General features: G+C 40.6%; 1 long non-coding RNA gene across 1 annotated transcript in view; it reads left to right on the forward strand.

Annotated features, from left to right (window-relative positions):
* Positions 1-19,668: 19,668 nt before the first annotated feature.
* Positions 19,669-20,204, forward strand: part of LOC141418219 (uncharacterized) — an 87,766-nt gene continuing 87,230 nt past the window's right edge. Inside the window, exon 1 of the long non-coding RNA XR_012442902.1 lies at positions 19,669-19,943. This is a non-coding gene — a long non-coding RNA (uncharacterized lncRNA). The remainder of the gene's footprint in view (positions 19,944-20,204) is intronic.

Genomic DNA, 20,204 nt, shown 5'->3' on the forward strand with positions numbered 1-20,204 from the left:
CTGGATCTTATTGCTAGGTCTTTCATATACTAGGAGTGATTGATTTTACTGCCTTTTAGAGGTAATACATAGATGTGTGTTTCATAATTGGATATGTGTCTGTTTATGGTTGTCTGTACATCAAGGCGCATGTGTCATGGTTGGGTACATATATATATATATGGTGTGGTGTGCGCCGTGGTTAAAGAAGTAGTGGCATGCATGTGTATGCATATTTTGAGCATATGCAGGTGACATAACTGGCCATGTATGCTGTTTTGGGGGTGCAGATCTGGCCACGACCTAATACACATACCTTGTGATTAGAGGTGTATGTGAATCATGGATGGTATGAGTTTATGGTGGTTGAAGTTAGCTATGATGCCTAGGGGCTGAAGAGAGAAGTTGTTTGAATGTGTGTATGTTGTGTAGCTGTGCATGAGTGTGGTGCATGGTCATGCTTTGGTGAATGTAGTGGCCAGAGCTCAGCTGCTCTGGTGAGGGTGTTGGTGGTTGCCTGGCATTGGTGGTTGGCCACGAGTTGGGAGCCTAGACCTGAAGCTATAGCTTCTCTTCTCTGGCATCTCAAAGACAGAGCAGGCCCCAGCCCTAGGAGAGTGAAGTTCCTCTTCTTTCAACAGACAGCAGTATCAACCATAATTAAAGCTAATTATTCCATGGTGCTCTGCATGTGTGTTGGCCTGCAAAGTACCCTGCGATGAGCGGGGAGGCAGCAGGGCTGTTTTTCTTCATAAAAACTTACGAGGAGCGCTGAGCAGATTAACAGCTTTAATGACAAAAATTACCGCTTACAACACTGACTTCAAATCAAAGAACAATATCCGCAGACAGATATTTTCATGGTTTTCATAACAATTCATTATAGGTGGCACCAAGGGATTACATTTTTATTTCCCTTGTGTCGTCTTTCTCAGACTCAGGTTCATTTCTCTTAATGAGGCAGCGGAAGATAAAGGGCAGAGACAGTGTCTCCATGGTGGCTGCAAGCGAGAGGCATTTGGGGTCACATAGCCGTCAGAGCAGGAGGGGAGGGGACTGAGGAGAGAGACTGATGGGAGCAAGAGGCTTTCTGCCATAATGAACCAAAATTAAGACATAAATTCTCCCACCTTTGTTCCAACAGCTCCAACATGGGGATTCAGCTTTTTAATGAGGAATGGATCAGAAACAAAAATTATTAGCTAATTAATTGTACAGAGAACAAAAAAAAAATCTTACAGGAAAAATTGGAAATGGGGAAGTGTCCCATCACAGTCTTTGAGATGCAGGACAGAAGGGATAGGTCCCAAGTGTATCTGATGGTGATGGGGAGGTGATGATGGTAGAAGTTGTATGCTCAGCTGGCTCCTGTCTGTCAGTACTAATGGGTAAGGTGGATTGTGGGGGAAAGGCAAAGGGTTTACTGTGAGGAGCCTCCCACGATGCCTGCTTGCTGCCTGCCTTTGGGTATTCACAAAGTGGCATTCTGATTAAGTCAAATGGAGCAGAACCATTTGAGGAGTCTAGCCTCATATTTCTCATGGTGTAGTTTATGGCCCCAGAGCCATTGGATCAGTGCCACTCCAACTGGGTGTTCCTAGGAATCACCTGGGAAGCCTGGAAAAGTACAGCTTCCTGGATCAGAGGATCTGATTAATCAAACATGGGCTGGGGCCCAGGGACATGTACCCTGGGCCCCAGCCCACTAAAGATGGACAGCTACTGGCTTAGAGCTCAGAATCACAAATTCTGGTCCATTTTATGCCCTTTTCAGATTCTGCATGTGACTTGTTCTGTGTCTGTGTCTTTCTTTCCTTGTCAATGTACCAAGGATGATGATACCAGTTGAGAAATTGCTTTGAGATGAATGCTTCATTTGCTTTCAATGCTTGTAAAACCCAGATGAAATCTTAGAAGTCCTGGCATGCTGTTCACAATCCTTTCAGATCTCTAACAGGTTTATAAATAAAAATAATTAAAGTAGAAAAATGGATTGCTTGTCACCAGTTTTTCATTTTGAGCTTGGTCTTTGGTTGCTTTGTTACCATTTTTCTTGGTTTTGGTAAGGTGCAGAGTTTTAAAATTTTTATCATGGAACTCCAGAAATAGAGATAACAAAATGATGGTGGCAGAATTAAGAGAAAAGGCAGATGGGTCTACGGTGCATTTAGAATGCAGCAGGCAACGTCTGAGTGTCTTGATTAAAATTTGTCAGACTGTACATCTCCTATCAATTTCAACAGGTCAAGGAACATTAATTCTGCAACTGAGAAGGGTGACTACAACTGCTTACAGTTCCCATTTAATGTTAAGCAATAAAGGATCCTATACTGTAGGATTCTGATTGTTACCTGACTGTGTGCCAGACATTGTGCTACAAGTTGCAATTAGAATAGGTAGAGGAATTTGTAATTAAAACCTCATGTAGTCATATGCCTGGCTGCCATGGAGATACAGAGGAAGGACACATCACTCTTTTATTCCCTTCATTTTTATTCATTGTATAGAATTATGACAATTCTGAATAGGCTTATGTTATACATTGGATAGATTAACCCTTCATCTCCCTTCCTTGACCCACTCCGCACCTGACTTAAAGCAATTGCAAGGGGTTTCGTCATTCTGTTTCACATATGTATATACAAAGTCCATCAACCATATTCCCTCAGCTTCATATCCTCCATTCACGCTCCCTCCTTTCACAAGTACCCTCCTGTACCTACTTTACAGTCCTGTCTTTCATTATGAAGCCCAAAGTCAATGTTCAAAGGGTTTCTCAACATGTCCTACTGTGAGTCTACTTCACTTTGGTCGGTTCAACTCTTTCTGTTACTTTCCCTTACTTCTTTCCTCCCCCACCGCCATTATTCAACAGCTTTCAAAACATATCATTCTATCCTCTACCTGCACAGATGTTAAGTATTTCAATATTGCTGGTGCTCTATCATTATTTTCTTTTCCCTTCTTTCCTGAGTTCCACAGAGTAGGTCCACTTTACAGACATGTTCTACGTCTGAGTTTGTATATGGTCATGCTTGTTTTTGTGCATATGTTTATCTTTTGTATCTATCTTCCACATCTGAGAGAAAACATGTGGCCTTTATCTTTCTGAACCTGGCTTACTTCACTTAACATGATGTCCTCAAATTGTATCCATTCACCTTCAAACCACACGGTGTCGTTCTTCCTTATGGCTGAATAAAACTCCATTGTGTGTATCTACCACATTTTCTTGTTCCATTTATCATTTGAAGAGCATCTGGGCTGTTTCCGTAGGTTGGACACATCACTCTTGGTGGGAGGCAGAGAGAAGCAATGTGGAGCAATGGGCAGAATGAAACAGCATTGCAGAGCATGAAGGGAGATTCTTATTGGCAGGATAGACACTTGGCAAAATAGTCAAATGGGCATAGACTGTATTACATCCTTCATCTTTGGTGTCTACAAATTTCACTTCAGGTGTTCCTGAGTCCCCAGGAACCCAGGTATCCTCTGCTGCTAAATACCACCAAAACACATCCTTCTCCACACTCCAGTCTGCAAATAATGACTCCTAACCATCGGCACCTTTCTTTCATCTCTTGCGTTTCTGACACGTGCCTTGGGACAACTTTAACTCTTCTTTTGCTTCTATCGACAAAGCAGTCATTAAGACCCATTGCTTCTATCTCTGGAATGTCTCTTGATGCTTTACTCTTTCTCTTGACTTTTCTATTATTCTATATCAGATTCTCATTATCTCTCATCTGGATTTTTTGGAACAGATTATTACTTTTATTAAAAAGACACTTTGTTTACCAAAAGACACTTTTAGGGAGACTGAAAAACAAAAGACATTTTGCAACACATATATCCAACAAAGGACTTCTACTCTGAATATATAAAAATGATAAATTGAAAAGAACAATTATCAAAGTTTTAATAAGGGGCAAGAGACTTAAAAGCGAGGACATCCAAATAACTAATAAACTTATTCACCTGGATTCTTAATAACTGTATTCTTATGCCATTTGTTACAGTCTCCACTTGGCCTCTGTTATAATGATACTTAAAATAGAAATACGGAGAATTATGTCTTTTCTTTCAGGTAAACATGACCACTTCAATGTGGCCTTTTGAGGTCCTGCATATTATGACTCAAATCCAGTCTTTCTAGGGTCACCGTCTTCTGCTAGGTTCTGGCTTCAACCATGAGGAAGGTTCTGGTATTCTCTCCAGTGAGCCATCAGTCATTGAGTGCACAGAGTATTTCTATGTCTTCATGCTTGGCTACTGTGATTTCCTTGACTTGGAAAGCCTTCCAGATGAATGTCTGCACCTATTCCAGCCTAGAAGAATTAGGAATAATATTGGAAGCAAGCAGTACCTCCTCTATTAGGAGTCCACAAGATGGACGGAGGACCTTATGAGCTTGTCCTGCCTTAATAACTCAGCACATCAAGTAGTGTTCCCAGTCCCATGATCAAATAGTGAGTTGGAGAACGTTACTTTTGTAAATCATTTAAACCCTTTTGAGCTTCTTCAATCAGGCTATTCTAACCAAAGTAACAAAAATTTAAAAAGCTTAAGTGTTCAACTTTTTTGGTTATTACAAATTATTACGATAAAAGTTTATGAGCATTTATGATGTTCCAGGCATAGTTCCAAATTACTTACATAAAATTAACTCATGAAATTCTCATGTTTGTCCTATCAAATTAGTGTTATCATCACTATTTCAAAGAAAAGGAAATAGGAGTCACAGAGTGGTTCGATAACTTGTTGAAGAAGTGGGAGCCCTGTAGCTCCAGAACCTATGTTCATAAAAACTGAGCCAGTAATTGTTTACAGGTGGATAGACAGCTATCAGCCAGAGAATTAGGTGGGTATCTACATTCTCTCTGGCCTTAGCCCTTCTTCCCCGAAATTCTTATGAGGTTCCCAGAGGATATATCTCCATAACAAGGCGAGGCCAAGGGATATTTTGTTACCAGAATGGGATTTAGCCTCTTTCCTTAGTGTAGACACCTCTTCCACACTCCCCCACCAAGTCACCTGGAGGACATTTTTTTTCCTTAAGTAGAAGGTGACTCAGACTTGGAACCTAAGCTGGCTACGTGGCTTCTTTGCCTCTTTTTCGGAACAAGACCTTCTATATCTTATCACTCTATTAGTGAGGAAAGATCAGTTGTAGAGAAATAAATCAACAGCAAAATAATAGGAGCAAGAATTTGTCTTGTTGTCTAGGGCAGAGAAGATTGAGCCACCTGGAGAAGGTATCATCCATAATACATTTGTACAGAGGTGTATCTTCTTCTTACTTGAAAAATTAATATTCACATCATACCTGGCTTTGTAGACTAGAGAAGAATGCTGGGTTTGTAAGAGATTTCAGTAAATTCTTACAGAGAAATTCAAGGTTCTGTAAGTGGAGAGACATGGCAAAGGCTTTATGCATAGTGTTCCTTGAGGCTATTAATAACAAGATTTTCTGAAATATTCCAAATACTCATAATTAGGTAGTGCTTATGTAAATTACGGTTTACTCATATAGTAGAATGTTTTGCAGTCATTAAGATGCTTTTTTCACAGATAATTTTTAATGAAGTAAGAATTTTTAATGATGTAATATTAAGTGGAAAAGCAGGATGCAAGATTATTATGTAATGGGTTCTTGGCTATGTAAAAATAGGCCTTAATAGTCATTAAAAAAGAATAAAGATTATATATGCTTCCCTAGGTTATATTGTTAAGTGATAAAGCAAGAGGCAGAATAGGACCTATAGAATGATATTATTTTATGCAAAAATATATTTCTGGAAGAGACACAAAAAACCGTTACTCTAGGGAATAAAACTGGAGGTGGTAGTGGCTAGGGTAGAAGAATAACTTAACTTTTATGATAATTTTTTATGTTTTAGATTTTTTTTTTAACCAACACCCTGCACTTTCTTTTCAATAACAAAAGTTTCCTTTTCATAATACTCTGTCTGTCTGTCTGTCTATCTACCCATCCTCTATCTTTCTCTGCCTTGAAGTAAATAAATCAATTAATAATTACAGGAATATTAGTGACTCTGTGGGCAATTTAATTTTTTCTTCTTTCTTCTTTCCTTTTAGTGTTTAAATGTTCTACAATGAGTAAATCTTATTTTAGTAATTTAAGAATACTAAACAAGATTTGGAACAGGCTGAAAACCTGGGGTGGGGGTCAGGGACAGAACGATGAAAGTCTTTGTTCTGATCTTACAGCGATCTCAAGCTATATCTGTTCAGAGTTCACATCCTCAGAGCGGCCTTGGCCCTGGGCTCTTGGTGCTAGGTGGGCCTGCCTTATTATTTTATCCATGGCATCCTATTTGGTTTCTTTTACTGCATTTTCACAGTTACTTAAAAAGCAGTGTGTTTGCCTGTTTAATATTTGTATCTCTGTCTGGGCTACAGGTTCTGATCCGGGGGCTTGTTCGTGATACTGCAGCCTGCAGTCTAGGGCCTGTTATAGAGTTGGCTCAAAATGAAAAATGGACATTTATCTTCTTAATGGCGCTTGCATCTTGGAATTGGTGACAAAAATCTTTGTAGATAAAAGCAGAACCGTCCACAAGGGCCATAAGCGTTAGCATGGTTGCAACGGAGCAGGGTGGGCTGTGTGAAATTTTGGGGAAGAAGAGAGAGGTGTCTTATGCTTAGGACAGCTATGTGATGCTGGAAGCAGGCATTCTCATTGGTATGATGACAAGTGTCAGCTTGCCAGCTGAAGGCTCCTCCATGGTCAAATTGGGGCATACATTGGAAACCAGAGTAACAGTGGATTACCAACTGTTGTTCTTAACCCTGGTGAGAACCCCTGCTTCCTTTGCAAGGAAGCCTGTTACCTTAGAGGTGGTAAAACATGAAGTGGCAGCCTGGACTTTGGAAAGCTGAATTCTAGAGCATGCTGGGCTGGGAGCTAGCTGTGTGTCTGTTGTAGTCATTTCTCTTCACTTTCTCATTTGTAAATGGAGGACACTGAGTGAATGGTTTCTGTTGTGGTTTGGATATGGAGTGTCCCCACCCAAAAGGCTTCACCTACAGCTGATAGCACTATTGAGAGATGACTGGATCATGAGGGCACGAACTGCATCAATGACTTAATCCACTGATGAGCCCCACACTATGGGTGGTGTAGTTGGAGGACGTGAATTAGTTGGGGAGCGACTTTGAAGGGTGTACCTTGTCCCTTGGCCCCTTTTTGTCCTTCACTCTGTCTCCAACTGCCATGCTCTTCCACCATGACATTTCTGCCTTGTCACGGGCCCAAAAGCAATGGAACCAGCCAACCCTGGACTGAAAGTGCTAAAACTTTTGGTACAAAATAAGTATTTCTTCCTTTAAGTTGTTTTCCTCGGGTATTTTGTGACAGTGGTAGAAAGTGATTACCACAATGTCTGAGACTCCCCCACTGAATGCTTATATGACATAGGGGCCTTGCAAGGTTTGGCTGGAGAAACCCTTCAGTGTAATTTCTATCAACACGTGTGGCTGAAATACAGGGTGTGTGTCTGGTCCTGGATGAAGGGCTAAAGTTGATCGACAGCAACTCTACCAGTGTCAGGTTCTTCAGTGACCTAAAGAAAGAGATGCCCCGATGATGATATATGTGCACAGGTAAATTCTATCCTTACACCTCCTATCTGGGTGGCCACAGGCCAGTTTCTAAGGATGCATTCTTTTATATAAAATGAGATAATAATACTATTATAAGAGTTTCCCTAAGGAACAAATATGAGGACTTACGAAGACCATCTAGAATGGTGCCTAGTAACTGGATCTTTACAATTTAACTTTCCATTTTTTGGTGGTATTGGGGTTTGAACTCAGGGCCTTGTGGTTGCTAGGCAAAAGCTCTACACGTGAGCCACACCCTAACCCCTTGCCTTTATAATTAAAGGTAGTACTTACAGTTACAGTGCAGACCATGTGCAAGGGTGGTATTGATTCTCCACAGGCCTTCAAACATGTTTTCTTCCAGAAGTAGTTGAGAATTCTTTAAGGGACAGCTGTCAAGACCCCTTGTCTCTGAATGTCTCTTAAAACCTGGAACTGAGTAAGGGACTGGAATTTAAGATGGATATTATTACTGAAGGTACCAAATTCACCTGCCCCACAAAACCCTATGGGGTTGGTCTTCCCTTCTTCCTGTGTGCTGAGGGTCAGCAAGGTCACCTGTCTAACAAGGGACAGAGCCAGGATGGGAACTGAGGTCTGTCTGGCTTGATAGCCCATGCATCTAGGCACTAGGCTCTGTACCATCTATGACTGTCAACTGTCTGTCTGAGCTCTCTGTTACTGGATCTGGGGGCTGCTCTTGTCCCTTCTCCTTCTGTGGCAAGCTCCTGGGTCACAGGGGATGAAGCCAGTCTTTTGCATTCCCCGTGGGTTTCCTGGGACCACCTTCCATCTGCTCTACCCTTTACTATAAACTGTGTGCAGGGTCTTCAACCCTGAGTTCTCTTCATGGTCCAAATGTGAGAAGGTGACCCTGAGTCCAGGCCAGTGAGAGCTGTCCACAAAGAGTGGGAAAATTATCAGCAAGAGTCCAAAAAAAAAAGTTTTTCTACCTCAAAAACTGTTTTTGTAGGGCTGCATTTTCTGATGTGCAGAGCACATTTTTGGTTAATCTGTTCTTGGTGGCAGCTCTAGGGAGAGTAGAGACATGGCTAGGTTATCTACCCCAAACAACTGATCAAAAGAACTCAGGAGGATCCAAGATAGACGCTAACAAAGAAAAGTCAACAGTGCTGTCTTTGTGTTGGGCCATGCACAGCAGCTGTTTCTTTGAAAGGTAGGAGAGGTCATCTTGATGTTCTGCGGGTGTCACCAGGAATCATATGCTTTTCCAAACCCCTTCCTGTCCCCAGGGTGACCTGGAGGTCTCTGAGGCTGTTGGGGAGGGCTGGTGGGAACCAAATGAATGTCAAGTGCAGGATAACCTGTACATTGTAGAGAGTGTGGGTCTGTGTTGGGAGGACTGGCTTAACCTCTGGGAAAGTGCTGAAGGGCACAGACAGGATCCCCTCTTGGGAGGTACCTGGAGAGGTCTTTGAATTCCCTTCTGTTTTGGGACAGGACAGGTAAAAATGATGCCAGGGGTGTTCTCTGAACACTTTAGCCTCATGCTGAGTTTTAGGCTTACATAGAGAGGCAGGGACATTTTTTTTCCCACAGTATTGGGGTTTGAATTCATGGCCTTGTGCTGGCTAGGCAACCTCTCTACCACTTGAGCCATGTCCCTAGCTGAGGCAGGGACATTTATTGTCCCTTTTCTGGTGATTTTTGAGCTGGCAGCTAAGGCCCAGGGAGGTTAGGTCTCTGGCCCAAGGTGACAAAGCTAGAAACCAGGGGAGGCAAGATTTGGACAAAGGCACGTTGATTTTAATCCCATAGTTGGAAGCACAGAAGAGCTGTGTCTTGCTAACTGTCTCAAAACCGGTTATGGGGCAGAATTAGGATTAGATTTTAGGCCTTCTGACTTTCCTTTTTATCTTGCCATTATCATAATGCTTGTTAATTTAAACTGTCGTAGATGTAATATTTCCAAAGGAGCAAAGCAGAAACCCAAGATATATTCAGTTCATGCAAATTAGTCTCCTAAATGAATGAACAAGCATTGAGATCTTCCTTAAACTGTATCAAAAACCAATGAGGTGAGATTTGTTGTTGTTAAACTCATTAATTTTTTTTCTGAGTATAAAAGTCATATGAACCCATTGCAGAAAAATTTGAGCATAAAATGAAAATACTGACCCAGAATCTCACCACTAGAAATGTAATACTGTAGCTTAATACCAAGACCTTACCATTTTAGCATAATTTCAAAAGCACAGTTGATAAGACATTATTTATATATACTTACATATTACTTTATGTCCAACCTAAAATCATGTTAGCAATGAAAAGTAGGTTTTAATATAACATCTATGTTGTTAGAATGACAACATCCATGTTGGAAGAATTTTGAGGCCTCCCATGGGCTCTTGGTGTTGTAATTAACCAGTGATGGTTCCTGTTTGTGCTTGGTTGAGGCTCCCATCAAAAGCAGTGTTTGTTTGGTGGGCCACCAAGGGCTGCTCATGGCTGTCCTTTACTTGGAGACATTTTGATGCAAATTTTATTTCCTGAAACAGAAAAGCATGTGGAATAATTAACCTTTTACATCTTGATTCTGCCAGCTGTCTAACTCCACAGTGACCAGTTTTCAAGCCAAAACTTGGGCCATGTGGTCCGTTGTTTGACTAGTGAATTTATTTTTAATTAACATCCTCTAAAGTTTTAGAAATAAAAACCTGTTTAGTCAAATAACAATAGCTAATGATTATGGGATAGATATGTTACAAGGTTTTGACATGACTTTTCTCCTTTAATTATCCTGATATCCTGTTAGATAAGGATCAGAAGTATTTTTAACTTTTGTAGGCAGTGAATCTAGGGCTCATAAAAGTTAATTGACTTGATGAAGGTCAAAGCTTATCAATAATACTTATCTTCTGATTCAGAAATCTGTTTTCTTGTTCACTCTGCTATGGTGCCTCCCAGTTGTGTTGATGTATATATTAGATGTAATTTGGGAATAAACTGATTTACTGCAAGTAATATAATCCCATTAAATCAGATATATTTGGAGTATAATATTATACTATACTCATTTGATTTGCGAGTTTATTTTTAATCAAGATCTGATAAACTTTTAAGGACCCTGTTTTCAGCATAATGTCAGTTGCATTTATATTTTAGCATTAATTAATTCTCTCTTGCCTCACTTCACCCCAACTTTTAAGTCTGTCCCTAGGATTTCCCTACCTCCTGACCTGATTTTACTATAAAGAATTAGGGTAAGAGGGACTGAAGATATTCTGGTTATTTGTCCTGTTTCCTGGAAGTGAGTACCTGGTTACAGATCCCTCTGCTGTCATCTATAACTATGCTTAGGATTCTTGAAGCCACCAGGTGTACTGTAATGGACTGATCTGGTTGATATTTGAAATTTCCAGTGTCCAGAGCATCTTAATCAAACTACAGTCTCCATTCAGTGGGCAGCAGAATGAGCTGAAGTCATAGAGCAGCAGGTGTGAAGGTGACAAAGCACAGGCACAGCCCAGTTTGACGTTATTTATAAGGTGCTGCCTCTATCTCATCAGGAGCCCTGGTAACTTACCTGGTAAGGTAAAATTGCTCACTCTGTAATAGACATGAATTCCATCACACTATTTTTAAGATGTCTCCACTAGGTCACTGGAGATCTGGGTTGTATCATAATGGACCAATTCAAAAGGAAAAAAGAAGCAAAAAAAAAAAAAAAAAAAGACACATCCCTTATCCTCCAAATTAGGTACACAGTCCTTTAAGACTTTCTGGTTCTCTCTTGTCCTGAGCTCAGAGCTGCCCCTTGGGAACAAAACATGCATCATTGACTTCATGATGTCATCAGGGAAGAGAGAATGGGGTTAAAGTTGGTGAACTCTTCAGGAGCAGACCTAAGGCACAGAGGAGCCAAAGGTGCACCCCAAAACAGCTGCTGCAGGGATCTGGGTCTTCTCAGGTGCACTGCTTGAGCCACTCTGCCAGCCTTTTTTTGTGTTGGGAACTTTCTAGTTAGGGTCTTGCGAACTGTTTACTCTGGCTGGCCTTGAACTGCAGTTCTCCTGATCTCTGCCTCCCAAGTAGCTAGGATGGAAATATGTTTTACCAAAACAAACTCATTGAGATCTTGTGAACTGGGCTGAGAAGACCCCAAGGTCACTGAGGACCACTTTTGCAGATAACCATCTGCACAGAGATCAAGAAGCAGGTAAGTGTAAAAACAAATAACAGAGCAAGCTGGAGGAGTTGAGGTTTTGATCATTTTTTGATAATAGGTGGTCTTTTAAAAACAACCTTCATCCTTCTGAGATATTCGTCTGTGGACAGTTGTTATTAATAGGAAATGGCTAAAGTTTATTTAAAGTATTTTGTAAGCAGGGCTGAGGGTGTAGCTCAGTGTTAGAGTGCTTGTCTAGCATCTCCAAATCCCTGTGTTCAAACCCCAGCACAACCAAAAAAGCAAAAAATGTAACCCAGAGAAATTGTCTCCAAAATAACAACTACAAAGTCACATGTAATACACAGAGAGGGGACTGCTTTCCATGAGTGCTGTGCTGAACTTGCAAACATTTTTAAATGTCTTCAAGCAAAAAATCCAAAGGAAACCAGATCAAATAAAACCAAACAAAACCAAATGAAAACAACAACAAAAGGACTTTGACTGTGCCTTCCCCCCACCAAATACTGCTCCGTTTCTTCTTCTTTCCAGAAGTTCTTTGGAAGGCTAGACATTAAATATTCCCTTTCTTCAGTCTTGCCTCACTTTACCCACATTTTCCGGTCGGTGTCTAGGACTTCCTGGCTCTTGTCACTACTGGACCATTTCACTGCTCCAGTTTTGTGTCCCTTGTTCACAGTTAGCACTCATCCTCTTTTCCCTCACCAAGCTTCTGACCTTATTGACAAATTACCTCCTTTCATCCCTTCTCCAACCACGACTTTCAAGGCTCTTTAAAAACATGTTTACTGCAGCACTATTCACAATAGCTAAACTAGGGAAGCAGCCAAGATGCCCAATACTGATGAATGGATTAAGAAAATGTGGTTTTTGTACCCAATGGATTTTACTCAGCCACAAAGAAGAATGAAATTTTGTCATTTGCAGGTAAATGGTTGGAACTGGAGAACATCATCTTAAGTGAAGTTAACCAGGTTCAGAAGGCCAAACAAAGGCTGCATGTTTTCTCTCATATGTGGAAAACAGACTTAATACAAATACAGCAATATTATGAAAAACAGGTCGGGCTAGAGGGAGGTCACATATGAGAGGAGGAGGGTAAAAGAAGGAATATGGTTGATGTACTCGCTATACAAGAATGAATATAGAATTTTTAAACCCGTCGAAAATACCATAAGAAGAGGACTAAGGGAGAATGAAGAAAAATAGAGGAGATGAACAAATCCACATTACAATACATATACATGGAAATTTCACAATGAAACTCCCTGTATAACTATCTTAAAGAAACAAAAATGTAATTTTTTTCTTTTACAAAATTAGAGAACAGGAGGGTGGAACAAGGTCCTGCCTTGGGCGGGAGTTGGCAGCAGCAAGGGAAAGGATGTGGGGAAAGAGTGAATATATTGCAAATACTGTGTACACATGTATGTAAATGGAAAAATGAGACCTGTTGAAATGATTTCAGGAATGGGGGGGCTAAAGGAGAATGGTGGAGGGGGTGAATTCAAATATGATATATTTGATATATTGTAAGAACTTTTGTAAATGCCACAATGTATCCCAGGGCAACAATAAAAAATTTAAAAAAGAAAAAAATCTGTTTCTTTATAATTGTAAAAAAATTATTAACAAAAACATAACCTTGGTTCATTGCAGAACACTTAGAAAATTAAGGACAAGCAAAAGGAAGTAGAAAAAAATACCCATATGCCAATGACCTGAAGAGAGCAGCTATTAAAATGGCAGTGTGTTTTTGGCATTTGCAGATGGGGAGAATAGAGTGAAGAGAAAACATCCAGAAGAGGCTAGACAGGGGCAGACACCAGACATACAGGGCCATACATAGGGTCCTAGGGATTTGGGACTTGATCCTGAGTGCCCTGTGGGGGCAGCAGGGATTTTAGTAGGGCCAAGGGAAGGTCACATTTGTGTTTGAGAAAAGTCGCCAAAGCAGTAAACAGTTTGTGCTCATTTTTCATGTCTCTCCTTCCATCATTTCCTGCCTCGGAGATGCTGTAGGCTTTATGGCAGCATTTTCTTCCCTCAAAGCATTGTGTCTCATGTTCCTTTCTATGTACCCCAGACACTTAGCAAGAGAACTGAAACTGTGTCCATGTAAATCCTGCCCCTGCTTCAGACAGCTCGACGTGCCTATCTCTTCAAATCCTTCTTTTATTTATTTATTTACTTATTTTTTTTTTATTATTCATATGTGCATATAATGCTTGGGTCATTTCTCCCCCCTGCCCCCATCCCCTCCCTTACCACCCACTCCGCCCCCTCCCTCTCTCCCCCACCCCCTCAATACCCAGCAGAAACTATTTTGCCCTTATTTCTAATTCTGTTGAAGAGAGAGTATAAGCAATACTAGGAAGGAATAAGGGTTTTTGCTAGTCTTCAAATCCTTCTCGACATCCCTCCCTCTCAAAGTTTTCCTGGGTTTGTGGAGCCACATTTTCACAGCCCGTTTATGGGGGTGCAGCCCGCAGCTGCACTGAGTCGGGCCAGTCCCGTACAGCTGAGCATCTGTCTTTGTGTCTCTGCGTTCCCATTAGTGCTACTTGTTTTTTTCTTGCAGAAGACAATCAGACCTGATCCATTAATTAATACTAAAATACAAATGAAACTGACCCTACTGCCCCTCTCAGGGTAAGAGCTTTTTAAAGACTTCAAAACTATGCTAAAGTAGAATACAGAAGCACCGTGACCACCAACCACCTTGCACAACTTGGGCTCCTATCTGCTCTTTCTTGCCCTAGATACCTTTTGGGGCAATTGCGTTATTACAGACAGGATCCATTAACACAAACGAATGCATGTTTCAGGGGCAGTGCTGGCATTTTTAACAGGTAGGAAAGAGTAATTTCCATAAGTACCCTTCTAAGCAATCATGCCAGGCTATAAGGAAATTCAGTTCTTACACAGAATACCTGGAAAAAACATATCAAATAAAGGAACACAAGGCACATGATGATTTTGGAAAGGCAAATTTTGCCATAAAACCTAGCACAATTTTCTGGGGGATTTGAAATTGCATGTTAGATGGAGATTAAACTATCCTTTGCGGATCAGTGCTCTGTAAAGGAGAGGATGGCAAGCAGAAATGACCTTCTATCTTTCAAGATATTTGATACTGGGAAATATGGTGGAGAAGTCAGTTTCCTGAAGTACCCAGCTATCCAAAGGACAATGCTGGAGAGCCATGCTCAAAAAGGTAAGATCTTTAGTTTTTTTTCCCTCTATGCAATGTAACAAAATGATAATAGTACTATATAGCACAGTTCTATGAAGCAATAATCCAGTTCCCAAATGGGTAAATAATAAACTTGATGGCCAAGTCACTTATCCCAATGAGGTGCCCATCATTACTGGAGAAAGCTGGGACTTGCCTTGTTTTGATAATTTTAAACAGGAGCTTAAATAAGGCTAAGACACTTAGTAGATTCTTACCCACAGTAGGGAAGCTGGAGCTCTGGGGCTAGGAGAGAGCTGGAGGATGCTTTGGGACAGAGTTGAAGAGAGATGACCTTGGCAATGTAGCTAAAGAGGGGAAATCACGCAGCAGGAGTGGGAGAACGCAGTCAAGTTATAGTTTAAGAAAAAAATCACATGGTAACTCTTTAGAAGACAGAAACTTTATTCTGAGGAAAACAAAGTAATAAAACTATTAGTTTTAAGGCTCCAAGCATATGCCAGTATTTTAAAAGTTCTTATCTACTACTCACTATAATCCTACAAAGTAAGGATTATTCTCTATACTTTACAATTGATGAAAACAGAGAGGTTAAGCATTTGCCCAAGAACACTGGGCACGTATGCTAAAGCCAAGACTGAAACCCACTCCTTTGAGGACTCGGGTTTTCCTCACTAGAAGAGTTACAGGGTAGAGCCTCTACTGAAATCTGACTGGTACTGGATGGAAGCTCTCTAGGGCCCACTTAGTGGTTCCTGAATACACAATGTTCTTCCATTCCAGACAGTGAAGAAAGAATGCTGAATGCATTTTTTCCTAATGGGATCTTTGGAGCCCAGGTCTGCTTCACCCCCTGAGCATTTAACTTTCTCCTGCAAAGCACCCAGCATAGTTCCAGGCACATAGATATCAACACACGTTGTGCAGCAAATACACAAGTGGATGGAAACATCTATATGTGCATCTCTGTAGACAGAAAACAGTATTGTATTGTCATATCTTTCAGGGTCAAGTCCAAAGTTGTTTTTTTCTTTTCCCATATTTCTAGAGCACTTAGTGTCCATGCTATTTAGGTTGTCCAGAACTCATGTACCATAGTTTGTGTTCTTGGTTTGGTATATGAGAATTGGGCTGCTCCTTTTAGAGTAAAGCAACTTAAAGACATGGACTCCATCTTACTATTCTTGGGTCCCCCAGAGAACCCACCATGGCATTCCAGTAGAAGGTGCCCAGTGAACATTGTTTCATCTGAAGTGTCTTAATGGATTTGAAGAGGCAGAAGATGTAGTGGTTCAGAGAGAAATAAAATTGTATTGGAAAACTGGTTTTGCCACTTGATCAACTTTAAAAAAAATCTCAGAGTCTCTTCTTCCTTTCTCATCTATAAAATGTGGACAATCATGGTAGTTTCTTGGCAGGTTGGTGTAAAGGTTAAATGAGGCAGAACACAGCAAGTACTAACAGCAGTTCTCAACTTGCAGTCAATGTTCCAATAAGTGGTAGAAAAAAAGAGAGGGAATGTGGACAGCAAGGAGGCTGACCCCAATGTTCTGACAGCAGAGTGGCTTGGAAAAGGTGGAGAGGATGCAGAGAATCAGTGAGCTGGATCCCATGGTGAGTGTGGATCACATGCAAAAGCCAATGGTCTTAGAAGTTCCAGCCATTGTCATTTATTCTCTTACCATAACTATGAGCTGATATTAGTCACTTCTGTCACCTCTCTGTCATTTGGAGATGAACAGGTCAGATCTATACCTGGTTTATCTCTGCTGTTCTCAAGTCTGAAACTACAAGTACTCCTTCTCCATTGTGATTAAGTAATTCCATCTGAAAATACCTCCAATCCCAGACACACATCCAAAGCAAGCAGATCATAGAGCAGTAGAAAAAAGGGAGGGGGAACAAATGGTGTATGTTTCCTGCACACTAAGTGTTTATTGAGGTTGTACTATATTGCATTTTGTGAACAAAAATGGGACTTTGTAGTAGGAAAAGCAGGCAGTAACAAATATATTTAATGCCAGATAGATAAGTGGTATGAAGAAGGAAATAAAACTAGGATATAGGAAATAGCAAGTAGTTAAAATGCTATCTTAGATAACCTGGTGGTGGGGGTCTCTTTGACAAGGTGGCCTTTAAGGAGAGTCATGAAGTCCTGAGACTGTGAGTCACATCAGTATTTAGAGGACATTCCAGACAGAGGAGACAGCAAGTCCCTTATAGTGCTTAAGATGGCTTCTATAGTGAAGGAACTGCAAGAAGACAAATGTCGTTGAATTGACATGAGAGAGGAGAGTGACAGGAGATGGGATGGAGAGGTACCAGGAGCCAGATCACATAGCATGGTGTAGACAGGATTAACCTCTGACTCTGGCAAGAGCACGAGAGGGTCCTAATCACAAGAGACATAGCTTCATTAACAAATTCATGACCTCTATTGCGTGTGACTCTGTGCCCTGTGCTAACACAAAGCAAGCCATAGGACTAAACACACGCTTTGGTGACTAATGCTGTTCAGGCTCCAAAGGAATGATGCTCCATTCTTTTGCCTTGTGTCCTCAAAACAAAAGGTCATGACATCCGAGAGTTACAAGAACTGATTGATGGCCGTCCTGCTGCTGACCTGGGACACAGAGTGTGGGAAAGATTTGAGTAGATGAAATATTAGGGAAAAAGAAAGACAATTTAATTTGATGAATTCTTCCACTCATATCGCAGGTATCAAGAGCTTTGTGTAATGAGGTGTTATTTTCTAGTAATGTCAACCATTTATTTTCTTGCTGTTTCTCTTCAGCTATCAAAGTGTGGTTCTGTAAGTCTTCATGAACTTAGTTGCCTAGTGTCTGAGAAGCATTGGGCAACAGTAAAAACCTCACATCAACCTTAAGTTGTTTATGTGTTTTTTCCCTGTATTTATCTAGTGTAAAAAGCACAAAGTGTGGGACTGAGTCTTTACATTGGTAGCTGGATGAGCTTTCAAGCTAGGATTATGAATAGGTTGACTTTTATAAAAGTATTTAAGTTAATTAAAAATTTAAAAAGTAAATTTAAGCTTTCTTTAAATAATTCGATTTAAAATACTGGCATTCATTAATAGTCAACCTTCTGTCTTTTAACTTTAGTAGCTAATTTGAATATTTAGAATAAAAAATGGCATTTTTACAAGAATAAAAAGCAATTTCAGGTGTTTTGGTTTTCTAAGTTACATTAATTAAAATCTTTAATGAAAATTGATTCATGTAGTCAGAACTTTCAAAAAAACTACCTTTGTAACATTTAGAGCACTACTGTCATATAACAAATTATATGAAAATCCTGCTTATAATAGTGTAATTATTAATATTGCTAAAATTAAGGTAAGAAAAATTTTATGAAATGAATGCATAATAATTTATAAATAGCAACATACTTACTTTATCATTTATCTGAACATTGCTGGCCATCAACAGAACACCCAAACATGCATAGTAATGAACACAAGATTAAATAGCCTGATAATTTGCCAACATTTTAGTATTAAAAACTCTTGTCATTTAAAAATCCATGTATTTACACACATTTTTATAATTCACCATTTCATGTCTTTATCAACTGGGTAAACAAAATATTTTAAAACCCGTTTATTATCTTGATTTAAAGCTGTAAAAAAATTTAGAATGCAATGTGTGGACCTTAACTTGAACTCTTAACCTGGATCCTGCTGATGTTAACAGAGGAACACCTGTAGGCTCTGGTTAAAATGAGATTTTTTTTCCTCTGTGTGATGGACAATCCTTGGAGGGTTTTGACAGGAAAGAGGTGACTGGATGTATCTTTTTAAAATGATGGCTCTGGCTGCTGGTGGGAAATAGATGGGACCAGGGTCAAGGATGCTAGTTAGCAGTCTACTGCAATGGTCCAGGCAGCTTGGGGGACTAGGGTAATGGAGGTAGCACTAGTGAGAAGGCATCTGCATTTTTTTTCATTGTTGTTTATTGGCAGTACTAGGGCTGGAACTCAGGTCTTCGTGTTTGCTGGGCAGGTGCTCTACAACCTGAGCGGTGTCTCCATCCCTTTTTACTTTGGTCATTTTGAAGATAGAGTCTTTTGCCAAGGCTAGCCTAGAATCCCATTCTCCTATTTTATGCTTCCTGTCACTGCTAGGATGACAGGTACATGCCACCATGTCCAGTTTTCTTCTGTTGAGATGGGGTCTCCCCAACTATTTTTTTTTTTTCCCCAGGGCTGGTCTTGAACCTTGATCCTCCTAATCTCAGCCTCCCAAGTAGCTAGGTTTCTAGTTGTGAGCCACCAGCACCTGGAGTTTTTTAAAGGCAGGGGCTGGCTATGTATCCCTTGAACTGGCATCCTCCTGCCTCAGGCCCCCAAGTGCCACAGACTTGTGCCGCCACATCTGGCAGTTTTTTGAGGGTGGAGGAAAAAAAGATTTGCTCGTGGATTAGTGGATTGTAAAAGACTTAATAATGGCTCCAAGGTCTGAGCAAATGACAAGTGACAATGCTACTCTCTTTTTATCTCAGGATTTTTATGAGGATTATTTAGCTGAAACCATATGTAAAACAGTAGGTCAGTGCCTGCTAAATAGTAGTCTCCCAGTAAACCTGACCTGTGACTTTTTACTATTTGCTTATCTCTAGAACAGTGCAAGATACTGAAGTTGCACTTTGGTTATTTTTCCCCAGAAAAGGACATTGGTCAAGAAGTTGAACGACTTACGTGGTCAAGGTTATACAGCTAATGAACTGTAAAGGCTAGCTCAGCGCTGGAGACTGCCCTGGGAGAGGACCAGCTATGCCGGGGCGGGAGTTGGCATTTGCTATGAGTGGTTGGGTACCTTGAAACTATACTTTGATATCCGTGGATGTCAAAGAAGAGTTGTAAAACTGCCTCTTCTCAGAGGCAGGGGTCAGGAGTCTGTGTCACTGGAGGACTGAGTCGGTGCTGAGACTGACATCTGGCCATCATGGAAGCTTTCATACGGAGTCAGTTCAGGTAACTGATTTATCCTTCCTACATCTGTTGGTTTCAGTGAGTTATAGTCAGTACATTTAACAGCAGGGGCACCGAGTATCTATGATGTGATCCAAGTATTATTTTAGGTCCTTTGCACCTGTACCATTTTTCTTTTAATCCTCAAAATGGCCCTCCCTGAGTGGTCAGTAGTATAGTTATTGCTGGTTCAAAAGTCAGGAAATTGAGGTGTCCTCTGGCTAAATAATTTACATCACAGTAAGTGACAGAGCCAGGGTTAAA

This window comes from Castor canadensis, chromosome 16 (assembly GCF_047511655.1).
Source record: "Castor canadensis chromosome 16, mCasCan1.hap1v2, whole genome shotgun sequence".
NCBI classification, from domain to species: domain Eukaryota; kingdom Metazoa; phylum Chordata; class Mammalia; order Rodentia; family Castoridae; genus Castor; species Castor canadensis.